Raw genomic sequence first — 17,654 nt, 5'->3', positions numbered from 1 at the left:
TCACCTGGCACCGCAGCCCCTTTTACCTGACGGCTGCGTCTTCTCCTTGCAATGGGCTCATCCGAATCCGACAGGGTCAGGGAGGTGGAAAGGGAAGACGCTGGCGCGGCAGCAGCGGGGATCCCGGGGCATGGTATTGTTTTAAGGGTCGCCGCCGAGGTCCCTCCTGCCCATCGTTGAGAACTGCCACCCTGATCCGAGGGATCGGTGGACACGGCGGCGGGAGCGGAGATGCCGCCTCGCCGCTGCTGGGCACCCGGGACGGAGTACCAGAGGCGCACCTCGGAAGGGAGTAGCGCAGCGCCTTGGCGCGGAGATTTGCGGGCACTGATGATATCTCGAGCGCTCGTTCCTCCGCGGTGACAATGGATAATGCCAAACGCGCAAGTGACGGCGACAGGTTTCGAACGTACAACTAACTACAAGGTACTCAGCCTGAGACAGTATGCTGCTTTTCCCCTCCTCCTCCTCTCCCTCCTACCAGGGAGGGAACTAACTTAACCCTGTGTGCGCCTGACACTCCCTAGAGAAGCTGGGATCGACTAGGAAACCGCAGGCAGCGGCTCCCGGGGGCGAGAGCTTTGTTCACGTGCGTTTCCAGTGGGTGTGTTGCTGTCTAGGGGCACTCGCGTGGCAAGACGCCCGTGGCTGGCTTCCAGCGCCCAGATTCAAGGATGGGAAGGAGCCCTAGCGTTTCATCCGGACAAGACCCATCCCTCGGAGTCTATTTTTTGCCTACAGTTACCGGATTTATTGAAGTTGCCAGCGAAGTTGGTTTTATTCCTTTACTTCTCTGCTCTCCGCCCCCGTCCACATCCCCCAACCCTGTATTATTTCCTGTCCTAGCTGCGCTTTAAAGATTCGGAACGCTTCACTCGTTCTAGCTACAGATTTTAACTGTGTTCCGTGTGCGAGACGAATTGTGGAGGGCACCCACCCACCCATGCCAAGTGTAAATGAAACCGCAAGAAAAGCTGCCTCCCACTCACCCATCCAGTGTCCGAGTAAGCCTAATGACACACATTCACATAACTAAGAAGACACCGGAAGATAGGGGTGCGGAGGACGGAGTTTGATGTGTGAATGGGAAATGGAGAGAGGGGAGAGCGCGCGCGAGAGACAGCGCGAGCCTGAGCCTTAGAATGGAATAAACGGGAAACACACACAAGAATGACGATGCAAAAATGTATCTAAGTCCCAACATTGACAGCAGCAGGTCAGCTTTAAGCGCCTACATTTTGATCCGCGAAATTTCCCAGCTTTTTTGGAGGCGGTTACATAGAGAATACAGGAGCCTCTGCCTTGGCCGCCCAGATGCTTTGCATTTTATAAACAGCTTTGACTAAGTGCTCTGGACTTCCAAGAAGTTAACTGGAGTGGAAGGCGAGTCATATTGTGGATGCAGAATGGAAGCTTAGACAAGAAAAAACAGTCAGCAGAGCGCCTCTGCTGCCACCGTCACACCCAAATGAGCCAGGACGTCGCTCAGGGCGCAAACTGAGATCCACACACGGACATCTTCAACCGAATCCTTCTTCTGTCTCCATTCCAGACTAAGGAAAGAAGAAAGAAATACGGAGCCTTTATAGAGCATTCAGAGGCTACACACATGGATCTTGCTGAAACGGAGTTATTTAAAAACAGAGAAAGTGTGTTTTCCCATGAGATAGATGTTATACTTTCTCTCTGAAACATACCCAAGTCTATGGGTGTCAATCATAGCCATTTCAAATGCCTCTCTGAGCCTTGCCAGCCCCAGAAGAGGCTGTGGGAATGCTGCTTCCAGCTTTCCCTGTGCAGAACTCCGTTGTAAATCCTTCTGAGTTTCCAAGGTGGCAGCAGAGCATAGGGATAGCTCCTCAAGCTCCAGCATCAACAAGGAAGATCACATTTTAGGACAAATACTCATCTACCTGCGTTTAAACATCCATTTTCATATGTAAGTGTACATAAGTATCCGCAGGAGGTTCTTCCTTTGAAATCTTGATCCAGGAAAGCAGCATAATTATTTCATCTTTAAGAACACATTTTTAAAAGGCAAAGCAGGATCTTTAAAGCAACAAAGGTTTTGCTTTCTGATTTATGCTGCTAGAAAATGAATGAGATTGAAAATGGGGGAGGGGGTTGCTGCAGATGAACAGAATTCATATTTTAAATTATTGCTGTTTCTAAACCTTGAGCAAACCATGTTATGAGTATGTGCCACCTATTAAAAGCTATTGGTTGCAGCTATTGTAATCAGGACAAGGAAAACTAAGTAAGGAAAAATATCACGCCAAATTACAAGCAGAATCGTAACAAATTTCTTATGCACATGACCTATGAGTCAGCTTTAGAAATGTGTGATGATGGGGCCAGAGGAAGCAAACGAATGGGAAATGTGGCTCAGGGACTGCAAAGAGCAATAATTTTGCAGACTTACAAAACTATAACAATTAGGTTACTTTGTTTTTCTTAGGAAACTCACTGATCCATAAGAGAAGTGGGTGAAAGAAAAACAAAAAGCAAATCTGCAAGCTTCAAAAAACAGAGGGTCAGCCCACTATTCTTAAGACTTCAGTCCTCGATAGTTTTCCTTTCAGTTGAAATTGATTGTCATCTCAAATTCTTTAATCCCCCATCCGCACGTTTCTTACATCATTCCCCATCTATACACACATATGTACATTGGCCTTTCTCTTCTAATACTTTGTGAAAGTAAAAATAACACAATATAATAAGATCATGATTTCAGCTCAGTTTTGATCTTGGGTAAATTCAACTCTGAGGTGCCTCTTCATTTATAAAATGGACATTAAAAAAATCCCTGTTCTGCCAGCCTTATAACATTGTCCCACCATGAGTCAGCATATATGAAAGTGCTTTAGAAATTTGACTTGTTGTTACTGCTAATGATATTATCATTACATCACACCGCATCAGCCTTCAAAATATTAACAAATTATATTAGTGTAAACATTGTCAGTTTCCCCTGATGTTATCATCTCACATTACCTTAGAACATTTATCAAAACTAAGAAACCAGCTACATTGCTATTAACTAAAACTTAAACTTTATTCATATTTCATCAGGTTTTCCACTAAGTCTCTTTCCTGTTTTAGGATCTCATCTAGGATACCACGTTGCCTTTAAACATCCTATCTCCTGTATTCTGTATAATTTTTCAGTCTTTTCTTGTTTTATATGATCCTGTAAGTTTTGAGAAGTGATAGTCAGGTATTTTGTAGAATATCTATCACTTTTGGTTCATCTAAAGTTTTCTCATGATTAGACTCTAGCTATAGTTCTTGGTGAAAAGCATCAGAGGTGGAATGCCTTACTGGTCACATCATGTCAGCTGGCATATGATATCAGCATGATGCCACTGATGACATTAACATTCTCCAAGATATTTCATACCAGGGTTCTCTACTATAAAGTTATTTGCCCTTTCAATACTCTGTTCTTTGAAAGTGAGTCACTAAATCTGGCCCACCCTCATGAATTTAGAATTTTTAAATGAGCAAAATAAGCGTTTATGACTTGTAAACATCTCAAATATCAAATTTACTCGGGAATAATCTCTCACGAAATTTTTCCTGTATGCAGTTTAGAGAAGTCCTCCTGTATTTCCTTAGGAAAGTGCTGAACAGGCCGGGTGCAGTGGCTCATGCCTGTAATCCCAGCACTTTGGGAGGCTGGGGTGGGTGGATCATGAAGTCAGGAGTTCGAGACTAGCCTGGTGAAACCCTGTCTCTACTAAAGATACAAAAAATTAGCCGGGCATGATTATGCGCACCTGTAATCCCAGCTACTCTGGAGGCTGAGGCAGGAGAACTGCTTGAACCTGGGAGGCAGAGGTTGCAGTGAGCTGAGATCGTGCCATTGCACTCCCTCCTGGACAACAGGGTGAGACTCTGTCTCAAAAAAAAAAAAAAAAAAAGAAAGAAAAAGGAAAAAGGAAAGTGCTCAACAATCTCCTCTGGCTACATATTTTGAAGCAATTTTCAGTTAGTCTGCGTTTTACAATTCCCAAACCCAGTCATTCTCCAAATCTTGGTAAAGTTTTTTTTTGTTTTTGTTTTTTTTTTTTTTTAATTCTCTCTTTTTTCCAGTCCCATTGCCACATTTCTGGATGGTTCAAAACTCCAACTTCTCTATGAAAAGATAATATCTATTACATCCTAAACTTCTCTCTTACATTTTTCCACCATTATGATACTCATTTCATTCTCCCTTAAAGTAATATTAGCAATCTACATGTTTAATCTCATGTCTAGATCTTATTGACTCCAAGAGTTAAGTTGGTTTCACTTTTCTATTCTCTTAGTGTCCAGTATAGAACTTTCACCTGATTGATGCTCAAAACATGGTTGCTGAGTTCACAAATAAGCTCCTGTCAGGTAGAGAGCATCTTTTTCTCCAAGATGTGGACCAGTGTAAGGAAACCCATGCCTACCACACTATGGAGAAGAGGGTTTTCTTTTCTCTTATGAGTATAAAGTACTCAATCTATGACATCCTTTAGTGAGTGTGACTTGATTCACATGAATCTGTGACATTGAAATGCATACCTTCTGATTTTGAAACACTACTCTACAGTAAATGGCTCATCCATTTATCCAACACACATCTGTAGAAAACACAAAACATGTAGCAGGCTCTTAATGAATAGATTCAGTCCCTATCTGTCAAACCTCAAAGTCTAGAGGAGACCCATAGAAAAATAATTATCCTCTCTTTAGGGAAATAGAACAATTTAGATATATGCAAAGTACTTTTGTGCCCTGAAACAGGTTCTCTCTAGAGAAAAGGCCTCATTCAAATGATGATGAGGCTCTTTTGACAATGTACTGATTTTACTAGGGACTTTGTAGCATTGTTTTATATCCAGCCTTCTGCATACAGCAGTCCCAGCTACTGGAGTCCCCAGTCTCAAGGAAAGTCCTTTTGGCCAAGAATTGGAAAATCAGCGTGGAAGTAATTGCTTGAATATCCATTTCCTCAAGCCGTGGTTTCTTTGCCTTTCTGTGCAGGTTACAAGATGATTATGCGTGAACAAAAACAGAAGGTACATACTGGCAGGAAACAAAAGCACGTTAAACCATGGAGATTTCCTCTTACATAAACCTGCCATTTGTTAAGCAGTTGCTCTCTGTTCCACAGGGAAGCTGGCAAAAACTTGATCAAACATTCTCCAACTGCACTGGGAGGAATAAGTGAAGGTAACACCTTTTTAAGAAGGGCATACAAAGAGATAAAAGATCTACCTAGGGACTTATTCAAACGTAGATGCTAACATTGTACAAAATGTTACCGAGTCTACCTATATCTAACTATAGCTCTGATAAAGAGGGAAGTGATGTTTTAATCTGGGAAAACACACTTAATCAAACATGTAAATGAGATTCTGAATTAAAATTCATATGTACTTTCTCTCAGTATCTATCAACGTGCTAGAAAAATAAAATTGCCTTCTTTGGAAGGACAGGGGCAATTTTCAAGAGTGCTTATTCACAGAAAAAAATGAATATTTGCACTCAAACTTTATGCAGTTAGAAAGAGCTCTGAGCTTGGTCTTGGAAGATCTTACTTCATGTCTCCATCTTACCAGGGAAATCACGTAACTGCTCTGAGCCTCAGCATCCCTTTTATCAAAGAAAAAAAGTGTAATAAAGATCATCTGTCAGGGTAGGTATGAAAAGATCAAGTAAAGTGAGGTGTTTCAAAGCTCAAAATAAGAATAAGCTGTCATTATTTATATAATTAATGTGTTTATATAATATATAAATATAAATGATTTATATATTTATATAATTTATATAATTAAATAATATAAATTATATAAACATAATTTATATAATTAATGTGAACACAATTTAGTGTGAGATATATTTTAGTTCATCTAACTTTCAGCCACTTCATGGAGTTTTAATTGCATTGCTACTTCCTGCTTTGTTGGTACCCTTGTTCCATATAACCTCTGAGAGCTTCAAAGGTGTAGAGATGCTTAGTTCCTGCACAGTTAACTCTGCAGTGCTTTCAGGTGCCACCATTTGCTACCCTAGAAATAAACTTGACCTACCCTAGAAATAAACTTCCTCAAACCAGAGAATTCTGAGCTTGCCTTTTCACTACATGTATTATTTAAAAATTCATATAATTGCTTAGCCAATTTTCTTTCACCCTTCTTTTTCTTAGCTAATAGAGGTAACTGTAAAGTTTTTCAAGTGAGTCTTTTATTTTGCTTTTTAATTTTATTCTTGAATTATTTTAGTGCTTGAGTTTTCTGGATTTAGTCAACTCATTTACTTACATGGTTGGAACACTTGGATTTTATGTTTCCTTTTTCTCTACATAAAACATCTTTGAAAAATAAAATTAACACTAAAACTTGATAAGAAAGTTAAACAGTTCCTCACAAATAGTGCCTGTTTCTCTGTCTCTGTCTTACCTTTGAAAGTTTCGTTTAGTACAATATTTTATAAATAGGCTGGACAATCACTTACTGTGAATAAAAGTGAATTTATTAGTATTAGATTTTTGCTTTTTATTAATCATATAGGGAAAGGAGTTAAATTCTTCCCAAACACAGAAGAGCTAGTCTGGACCAACCGCCTGTTTTGTAGGTTGTCAAGGCCTAGGGGCTCTTTTCTATGATAAAGAGCTTGATTTTGAAAGTCCTTCTCATTTTCCTTGGTATTTTGAAGAGATGTCTGTCTAGTCAATCCCAAGCACAATATCAAACCACAGAAAGGTCAGCATTGTTCAGTTTTTGAATTATTTATTTATTTTTCCTTCTAGTGATTCTGCTGCATTTTCATGTTTATATACTGGAATTCCTTCTTCCTTTTCCTTTAATGCCTTATAAATAATATAGTGTTAGATTATTTTTAAGTTCAGCAGATACTAGAACATGGATTATAGATCAGGGTTGATAGAAAGTCAAGCAGTAGGCATTAAAATGCCTCTATTTGTAGAGCCTTTATCCCTTAGAGCATTCCTAAATGAATTATTTTATCTGAAGGCCTGCCACCCACACCCTCCATGACATGCTATTATGAGTTAAGTGTCAACTCCTTATCCAGGGTCACAGTGAGGTAGCTAGTAGTGAATGCTAGGTCTTGAGAAACCTGTCCAGAGTTGAGCCCAGTGACCTACTGTGCATCTTATGCTCTCATCAGCAAGAAAATTTGTTCTTGTCATTATGGATAAAACCAAAAGTACTTTCAAAACTTTTTAAATATCTCTGAACTAAAAGCCAGATCCCATAAAGTGACAATGTCTTCTTCATAGGTCTGTCTTAAGCATGAGGCTTTAAAAATTATAGAAGTAAGCCTATAATAGCTAAAGGGGCCTCAGCATCATTAAAGAAATGCAAACCAAAACCACAATGAGATACTACTCTAACCCATTAGAAAGGATATAATAAGAAAAACAATAACCAAGACTTGGCAAGAAAGTAGAGAAATTGGACCCCTCAATCATTCCTGATGGGAATGTCAACTAGTGCAGCTATTTTGGAAAAAAGTTTGACATGATGGTTTCTTTAAAAGTTAAAACATAAATTTACCACATAACCCAGCAATTCCACTCTTAGGTGTCTACTCAAGAGAAATGAAAATATGTTCATGCAAATAGTTTCACATGAATGTTCTTAGTAGCATTATTCATAATAGTCAAAAATTGGAAACTACCTAAATGTCCTTCAACTGATGGATAGATAAACAAAATGTGACATATCCTATGATGGAATACTATTTGGCAAAAAAAAAAAAAAAAAAACCTCTGGATACATGCTGTAACATGGAAGGACCTCAAAAACATTATGTTGGATGAAAGAAGATGTACACAAGAGACCACATATTGTATGATTTAATTTATAGAAATCTACAGAAAAGTCAAAGCTATGGAGACAGGAGGCAGATTATTGATTGCCAGAGGAGTGGGATTTGGGGGAGAGAAGAGGGAATAAGGGTTAACAGTAAATACTCATGTGGGATCATAATGCTGTGATGAAAAGGTTCTAAAATTGATTCATGGTGATGGATGCATAACTTAGTAAACTTACTAAGAAGAGGCTGGGCACGATGGCTCACTTCTGTAATCCCAGCACTTTGGGAGGCCTAGGTAGGTGGATCACCTAAGGTCAGGAGTTCGAGACCAGCCTGGCCTACATGGTGAAACCCCATCCTACTAAAAATACAAAAATTAGCCGGGCATGGTGGCACGCATCTGTAATCCCAGCTACTCAGCAGGAGAATCACTTGAACCCGCGAGGTGGAAGCTACAGTGAGCCGAGATTGTGCCACTGCACTCTAGCCTAGGTGACAGAGTGAGACTCCATCAAAAAAAAAAAATTACTAAAAAGATGTATGGAGAGCTATACACACAAAAAGAACAAATTATATGATATGCAAAATATATCTAAATAAAAGTGTTTTTTAAAAAGCTAGGAAGGAAGGGTCAATACCTATATCTTGGTCAAATTCTTGTTAGATCCTCATACATCATCAATAAATAGGACTTGAATTATCTTAAGAGGATAAATAAAGAATATGAAATGTATCAGAAATAGTAAACAAATATACAAGTCTAAACAATTTTTCCTGTAGTTCCCTAACTTTTCAAAACAGCAGGTAATTTCCAATCTAATTAAATACACTTTTTGATCTGTAAAATTTAGATCTAAAATAAGCAAAATACAAAGTGATATATCTCTTTTAATCTATTTTCTTTTTTAAAAAAGTTAACATTTTTTAAAAGTTTATGAATCACCAAGAGTAAACAAATTTTCTGTATTTGTAGTAAGTTCTCTGCTCACCAGGCTCTTCTGCCAAAAGATTCTTCTATTTTTACAACCCGTGGTATGTTTGTTTACTATGGCCCAAGTTAACATGATTGTTTATTAATAAAAATCTATCTTTCATAATATAGTTAAGAAGCATTTTAACATATTCAAGAATGGTTTAATTCCTTCAGATATTCATCAGTCATGTGTTTTTTACTCTGTCCAGTTAGGGCAATATAAATACCATTTTGTGAGGATGTCGAATTTTTCTTTTTTTTGGCAAAACAAGAAAGCATAAGACAGATGGGTTAAGAAGAAAGTCAGACACAGTATCAGTTGCCAAAGGGGGGAAAACAAGTAAAGACAACATCTTGTCCATCAAGGAACCCAGATAAAGGCTCTTTCTTCTCTCAAATGATGACAGCTCCAGAGCTGTGAGCAACGAGAAAATAAATAAGCACAACCACCAAAAGTGCTTCTCCATGGTTTCCACTGTAATATCTGGAATAGACAAACATGTCATTTTACTGGGAAGATTACCTGAAAAAAAGTAACCAAAATAGAAAAGGAAAAAAGAAAAAAACTGAATAGGGTCATATCATGTCTATTACATCTGGGTAGACGGTTATCATGCTTTTCTAGATGCAACTGATGAAAACATCCAGGAAGAATAATCCACATCCTGTTTAACAATATAAAGAGATCCAAAGCACCAATGTGTGATCCTGACACGAGAAGCTTCAGGACAACTGACATAGTTGCTCTCAGTTGAAAACGGACCCTAGTTGGTATTCTGAGTTTTTTTTTCTCAAATAGAAGTTTGCCCACAAGATGTGGTAAAATTGAGTTTGTACGCTCTTAAATGGCCTTTTTACAGGCAAGAAGATCTTGTTTGTCAGGCCTCAGGAAATTGTTGATAGAATGAAGGAGGATAGAATTGTTACTTGATCTACTGAACCTGTGAACCATCCATCACCCATTTACAATGGTATCCCAAATGGAAGAGAGATGAGGGTGAGCACATTTAATGAGATGTGAGCTTTGAATGGACAGAAAAACACAATTCCGAAGGTTTTGAGATCAACTTCTTGAATTAACACAATGGAAAATATTTTATAGTGAATATAAATTATCTTTTTTAAAATTCTTTACATTACGCAGACTTTAGGAAAAGAATAGAAAGTAGATTCAAAGATACTAAGAAAATTTGCTAATTGCCCAGGTTCTTTTGCTAATTTCTTATAGGGTATGTTTAAGCATAATAGCATGTTGCAGTCTATTTGGAATAGAATCAGGCTGAGTTTTGGTATCAAATATGTTTCAAACTAGCTGGGTATTTAGGAAAGTCACTTAATCTCCTTATGCCCCAGATGTCTCATCTGTCACAGGTGATAATAATTTCTGGCAAACATGCTTTACATCATTTTGTAAGTATAGCATAAAATGATAAATGTAAAAACATTTAAAGGAAAAGCATTTCCCAAAGCAAAGGTGCCATTCTTATTAAAAAATGAGAATGTCTCCTCTTTAACCCCTAAGTTTACTTGAGAATAAAAGCCAAGGTAACTCCTTTAGGAAATGATTAGGTTCTGGTTTACATTTCTTATATGGGGTGATAAAGGCTGATCTTTAGACATGACAAGTACAAAGTCCTATGCTTGTGCTAGAGTTTGAAGAGTCTCATTAATCATGCTCCATTGTGTTACAGGTTCCGTAAACATTGCAAAAGCATAAAGTACAGCCCTTCTCTTAGTGACATCTTTCCAGCCTAACTCCAGGAAGCCTTTGAGATTTCTTTAAATGACTGGATTTCATTTCAGTCATTAGTTAACCCCGCCTAGTGGGTGACTATGAATCCCACCAGGCAGGAGTAAGGGGATATGTATTCAAACAGTTCAAACATGGTTTGTCCCCGTCACATAACCATTAAGAACAGTAGGAGGGCTTTCCTTTCTTGGGGTAAGTCAAGTCGTTTATGTGACTCAGATAATATTCCACATTTATTTGCCTTTAGAAACCAATGCTATAAAGTTATAGTTAGAAAAGAATGCTGACAATTCTTTCCATGGATATTTTAAGATTAAAAGACAAATGTTATTTCTGACGGATTCATAAATTCTATTGGCAAAGTCTTTTATGTAGGAAGAGGCTACTTTGAGACAAGCAAGAAGCCAGACCACCTTTGGGACTATGGTCAGAGTACACTCTTTATTCACTAGGACTCATTTACATAAGGTTCCTTTTTATATTTTGGTTACACCTAGCTTTCCAAACCCTCTAAAATTCTTTCATTTGTGAATGTTTTATTATTTTCTGATATTCTATTCATATTTTCCTTCCTAAAAATGTTTTAAAGTATATCTATTAGTTGGAGTATACTTTTGTTTTGTAGTTACACAAGCAAAGATTCCAACAGGATTAATGCTAACAAGACCATTTAAATAATTGTGTGGGTGAAATTTGTAAGAACATATAAAAGTATATTTCAATATAATTAATATTACAATATTTTTGAAGAAGACTATATTCAGTCCCAATTTCCAAGTTGTTTTGGGAGGGCCAGATACTCTAAGCTGAATTAAAACATTAATTTCCTGGCTGCTTTTCTTGCCTGTGAACCCCTCCATTCATTTTACTCCAGGTAAACTGACGGTTACGGTGGTTAGGGATTGTTCTAATGAGGCAAATGGAGTTAATGTGATAGGCAAGCCGTCTTCCTTCCATTTAGGTAACATAGAAAACTTCAGGCCAGGCGTGGTGGGTCATACCTGTAAACCCAGCACTTTGGGAGGCTGAGGCGGGTGGACCACCTGAGGTCAGGAGTTCGAGACCAGCCTGACCAATATGGTGAAACCCCGTCTCTACTAAAAATACAAAAATTAGTGGATGTGGTGGTGCGCGCCTGTAACTCCAGCTACTCCAGAGGCTGAGGCAGGAGAATCGTTTGAACCCGGGAGGCAGAGGTTTCAGTGAGCCGAGATCACACCACTATACTCCAGCCTGGGCGACAGAGTGAGATTCTGTCTCAAGGAAAAAAAAAAAAAGAAAGAAAACTTCATATGTCTCACAGGATGATATTCATACATATGGAAAAGGCATACAGCTATATCTGAGACAATTCATTACCAACTACGAATAAACTAGTTAAGATATAGGATATGCTGACAATGGGTCACCATCTGTAAAATGTGTTTATGGAAAATAAAGCGTGTATTTCCTATGCTTATACCTGCAACCTTCTTCTGATTCAGCAGCAACCCTAATGTCTCTTCTTCTACCTTCTAGAAGTTTACCGCTTTCATGCTACTACTTTTAACATATTTCAAAACAGTGAGATTCAAACTATGCAATTTTTTAGAAGAAGAAGAATTAATCAAAATGTATATCTAAATAATTGCAGTGGGTAAGTTAGAATCATTAATAACAAGAAAATGTGGATGTGGAGACATCCACATGCTTATAATGATGGACAAAGCAGTGTGAAATACAGCTATGGAATTGTTTCCTCTTCCTTGTATATCATAATCCATAAATGTCTAGTTATTACATCATTACCTCTCATAGCTATATCATCACTTTCTCAGATTTCCCTAATGTCTCAACAAAAATTCATGTTCATTCTACCAGTCCTGGGCCTTGCGTACTTCTCCTTAACAGTTGTTTTCTTTGCACTTTTCCAGATTAAACTTCATCTTGATATTATAGATTTTTTCTTTTTTTTCTTTAGTATACGAATGGTATCTGCATTTTATTACTTATGTTATTAAATATTTCTGAAACCCTACTATGTGTCAGGTGCTGTATTTGATTCCATTAAATGTGGCAGCAAGGATGCTAGCTCTGCAGCAGATTATTGCAGAGGATTCAGACAAATAAGTAAAATGACAGTGCAATTCTAGTAAGGACTAGATTAGCGGAAACATAACGTTCTATATAAGGGCATAGAAGAGGCACCTAACATATTCTTTTGGAGCCAGGAGCTTTTTCTGGTATGGCATGGAATACTGCAGAAACTGATTTAATGTCCTTCACACTTTGCCTGAAATGTCTATGTGGTGGAAGGGGATAAAAGAAGAGTCAGAGGTAGAAATAGGCTCTGCAGGTTGAATTTAGAAGAGTGAGCTTTATATTGAGGGAAATAAGGAGGATTGAGGGTTTTTAAACAGGAGGGTAAATTTGTAATTTTGCTACTTAACTCTGTCATAGACAATATGTAAACAAATGAGTGTGTTCCAATAAAACTTTATTTACAAAAAAAGGTGGGTGGCTGGAACTGACCCACAGGTCAGAGTTTGCAAAACCTAGAAAGCTGCTGATAAGGTAAATTGCAAGGTTTTAGTCACCTGCTAGAAGTAAGGGAGACAGAGTTGGTAAGTTTCTGGCTTAGTCAATGTGAAGCAGATAATTACCAATGAATAATTCTAAGGCATGTGTGTTAATATACCATGTAGAATGTTATAGAAAAAGGCAATGATGCAATAATAGAGGTTATTATAATTTGGAGTATATCCTGAAATGCCCACACAAACACAAAGTTAGAGTAAGCATTGTAGTATGAGAGTGTGAGCTAGCCATTCTATCATCTAAAAAATTATGATGTAACTTTACACCTATAAAATGTATAGGCATTTTTAACATAGTAGTTAGACAGTATTTATTTAAACACCAAGTTCTAAAAATAAAAGGTGCTAGATACAAGCAAAGTATTACAACCTAGTAACATGTAATATTTTGAAATGCTTAACAAAGAGTCATACATAAGCTGCAGAGACAGGAGGAAATATGGAAACATTTAAAGAAAGGATGTGACTCACAGGAAGAGAGCCAATCTGAAAATTCAGAGAACACAGGGAGGAGACCAAGGAGAAATCCAGAGTGAAATGAAATAACGGTTTGGGGAGCAGATGGTGCAATATCTCATTCTTAAAAGATAAGATGAGTGAAGAATCTGCCTTTTCTCCTTTGAAAGTTACATACCTTCCAGTTTCTATTCCATTTCTTTCTTTCTTTTTTTTTTTTTTAGCACTGGTTTCATCTGTAATTTATCTTTATCTGCAATTGGATTTATTCCAGTTTCCCAGATAATATCACTGCTTTCGCCTTGATGACCTGGTGTTCTTATGCTATTTTTTCTCATTCGTTCCATCTCCATTTTTGCTTCCATCCTTCATTTTCTGCAGATGAACATGAAGTCAGTGAGGTTGTGCCATAATATGCCAAATGTGATGTTAAAATGTTTTGGCAACTTCTAATTACTGGGTTCTGCAAGACATTTGGGAGATATTATACTCTTACAAGGAAAGGGAATTTCTTTGCTCCTCCTTTTTGGCACGCCTCTCTTGTGGGCCATCAGAGCCCATCAAATGGAGAAGACGCGGCTTTTAAATTTCTGGCAAATATAACTTGGAACTTCCAGCTTTCATTGGTTTTAGCGTCCAAAATCTGGAGATTCTGCCCATATCCCCACTCCCTGCCACTCTACCAGTTCCTATTCTCTGAAACTTTAGTGTCAATATCTTCAGTGTCTGCAAACTTTTGGCATGGAAACCACTATCAAACAATGAAACATTTCCTTCTCATGTAGATGGAGTCACATCCATGTGCCTTAGATCTCCAGAACCCCTCCAGAACTGTCTAAATGCCCCTATTTTAAAGAGAGGACACTGATACAAATGTCATAACCCAATGACAGCAGGGTCACTGCCATCTTGAGTTCTTAATTTCAACATGACAAGCCCTGAGGATGTCCAGATGTGTGAGAATAAGGTTTCATTTAGTGTGCTCAGAAAATAACATGGAGGCATACAGTTGAAGGCTATTTATTTGGAGTGTGTGTGTGTGTGATGTGTGTGCGTGTGTGTGTAGTGATGTGTGTATATGTGTGTATATATATACACACATATATGTATATATGTATATATGTATATATATACACACACATATACATATATGTATATATGCATGTGTATAAATGGATGCTTTCTCTATGTTCCAAAAGGCAGAACCTAGGGTTCACTACTTTTTAAAAATTGTTTTATCAGCTTTAAAAGATCCTGTTAGTTACTGTCTGTCATGTAGACACGACTACACAGGTCTAACAACATATCTTTGAGTTTTTTCTTTAATGACAGGGTTCATTTTAATGAAACAGGGCATACATACATACACACACAAAGGAAAGAAAAACTGCCTGCTTCTCACCAAGTATATTGTTAGAATAAAGCTGGGTCTATCCAGGTTCAAGTCCAAATGTCCCTGTAGCTGTTTCATCTTATTCAAAGTATAAGGAATAATCCCATCTATTGCATCTGAAATATAACTGTAAAGATTATCAGACGTTTGCTTCAAAAATTATGAAGATTCACATATAATATTGTTTTATTGTCTTCAGTTATACAAATATATACCTACTCTGACTTAGTAATGAGGGTTCATATGGCTTCATTCTTATTTAATTTTCTCATAGCTAAGTGTTTGTATAGAGCAGACAAATTACCATATCTTTTTATTAGGTTCATTAAAACCACCGAAAGGTGATATTTACAATTAGTTGAAAAAAACATATTGCTTTGGCTGAAATAAATCCAGAGTAAGTGATCAAAATGGTACCTCTTCAAAATTTCTTAGCCACAGTGCACAGAATACATTTTAGATAATTTGAAACACAAAATCAATGCTTTAAAAAAACCCACTTTAAAAAGTCATATCTCACCAAATAACTACCCAGTTATGTGGAAAATATTCAGAGATTCACTGCTTAAAATATGCTTATTAATCTGTATTATAATAAGCTGGAATTTGTAATTTAGCAAAAATTACCCCATCTTCTTTGTTAATCACATCAATCTATGGATAGAAATGCATTGCTGGTAACTTTTCTAGCCCCATTGCTCAAAAATTGTCAGAAGGCAGAGTCTGCATGCTTTCTGGACTTTGCAACTATCTGGGCACAGATTTTATACCCTCAGACATATCTACAAGGCCTCCAAGAAGAGGGCTAGAGTTTTTCATCCCCCTTATTGTTTAAATCTCTCAGAAGTAAGATAGCTGTTGCACGTTGCCTAGATACTCAGAAAACGATAACCTTACATCAGCAAATAGTATCTGAGAACGTACTACACGTGTACTGAGCACGTATGCTAGGTGTTGGAGATGCAAAGCTGAAGAGGAAGCTGTCCTAGCTGTAAGCCTTCAGAATTTGTTTGGTTGCAACTAGTAGAAGAGAACATTAAGCTGCTTTACTTGACAAGAATGTATCAGATAAAACCTGTCAATTATTGTCCTACTCCAAATTATTGGCTTGCTTTTGTTCTAGATCTAATCTTTTTTAAAAAAACAGGTATCTGCTAGTTTCATTAGCTATTCAAAGCTTGTCAAAGTGACAAATTATTCTCATAGTACTTCTTGGTTGATTCCAAGACAAAATATGATTTTAAAACATGTTGAGCCTGTGCTTTGCACTTCACTGTGAGTTTACAGGACAGACGATTAAGTTAAGAAATCATTCTCTAGTAATTAAATACATCTCAAAACCTCTAAGGTTCAGCAAGGGTAATTGCCGAGAGAGAGAGGAGATCGCTGACTCTGCTTACCACAGATAACATCTTCCTCTTAGGGTTTTCCTACTTTCAGTGACTGCAGCCAATCTACTCCTCAACATCACCTGGGTCCCTTAGCTGTACCTGCAAATCTTTTATCTTAATGTTCACATGTGAAACCAAAATCCCTCCCTTTAATTGTCTATTGGTAAAACTGAATTACTCTGGAAGTTCCCCAAATCTTTACTGAATATTAATAACGAACAAATGGGAACTAAATGTTAGAAAAGAAAAGAAAAAAAGAAGTATTTCCCCTGATACGGTAGAGATGTGTGTGTTCATCCTATCTAGCTTTCCTGAGCATCTGCTAACCTTATCTTTCTCAACTAGTTAATTAACTGCAGAAATTATCATGAATAGTAATGTCAGTGGGAAGGAAGTAATAGGGCAGGTGGAGTATCTAGGCTAGACATTACATAGACAGTTTTACTTTTATCTGTTATGTTTACCTTTCAGGTGAAGTTTCTTTTTAAGAAAGTTTTCATGAGCTAAGAATGTTTAAAACCACAACACAAACTATCTGAGCTGGGTACCTCTGGTCCATATGTGACAAACATATGACAGGAGCACTACTTGTTATTTTCCTTGCTTCCATGGAAGGTTTCTGATATAGTTTGGCTTTGTGTCTCCACCCAAATCTCATCTTGAATTGTAATCTACAACGTGTCGAGGGAGGGACCTCTAACCCCCAGAAGTGGAGAAAAGTAAGCGATTGGATCATGGGGGTGGTTTCCCCCATGCTGTTCTAGTGATTGTGAGTGAGTTCTCATGAGATCTGATGGTTTTATAAGGGGCTCTGCGTGCTTCACTGGCGCTTCTCTCTCTCCAGCTGCCTTGTGAAGAGGGAGTCTGCTTCCCCTTCTGCCATGACTGTAAGTTTCCTGAGGCTTCACCAGCCACGGGGAACTGTGAGTCAATTAAACCTCTTCCCTTTGTAAATTACCCAGTCTGGGGTATTTCTTTGTAGCAGTGTGAAAACAGACTAATACAGTATAACTAGATTTATGTAAGCTCACATTGATTCCTGGTGAAATCTTAGAATCCTTCTCAACCCAGCATTTCAGACAGCTATAATAATTGGTTAGTATTGGCAAATAGGTTAAGCATCATTCTTCTTTTAACACTTTTTTAGAGTTCCTTACTTCCCACCTCCAGGCCTATCTTGAGGTGACAAGAACATCTTGAACCTTAAGGATTTTCCCTGTGTATCACTGTCTGCTCATTGTCTCAGCTGAAAGTCTAAAAGCTAATTCTGTCAACCCAATAGCTCTTAGATTAACCCACT

The 17,654-nt window shown here is 37.8% G+C and overlaps 1 protein-coding gene across 3 annotated transcripts in view; it reads right to left on the bottom strand.

Annotated features, from left to right (window-relative positions):
- The window catches only part of FLRT2 (fibronectin leucine rich transmembrane protein 2), a 101,911-nt gene extending 97,983 nt beyond the window's left edge, over positions 1 to 3,928 (bottom strand). For 2 of the 3 annotated variants that reach the window (XM_063651952.1, XM_054448361.2), the window contains exon 1: positions 27 to 3,928. The gene's annotated coding sequence lies outside the window, so the exon portion shown is untranslated. Of the gene's footprint in view, positions 1 to 4 lie in introns of all 3 variants that reach the window. The other variant, XM_063651955.1, reaches the window with a different exon arrangement.
- Positions 3,929 to 17,654: the final 13,726 nt, after the last annotated feature.

The sequence above is a fragment of the Pongo pygmaeus genome, chromosome 15 (genome assembly GCF_028885625.2).
Source record: "Pongo pygmaeus isolate AG05252 chromosome 15, NHGRI_mPonPyg2-v2.0_pri, whole genome shotgun sequence".
Lineage (NCBI taxonomy): Eukaryota > Metazoa > Chordata > Mammalia > Primates > Hominidae > Pongo > Pongo pygmaeus.
This window is presented reverse-complemented; position numbering and strand designations above follow the sequence as displayed.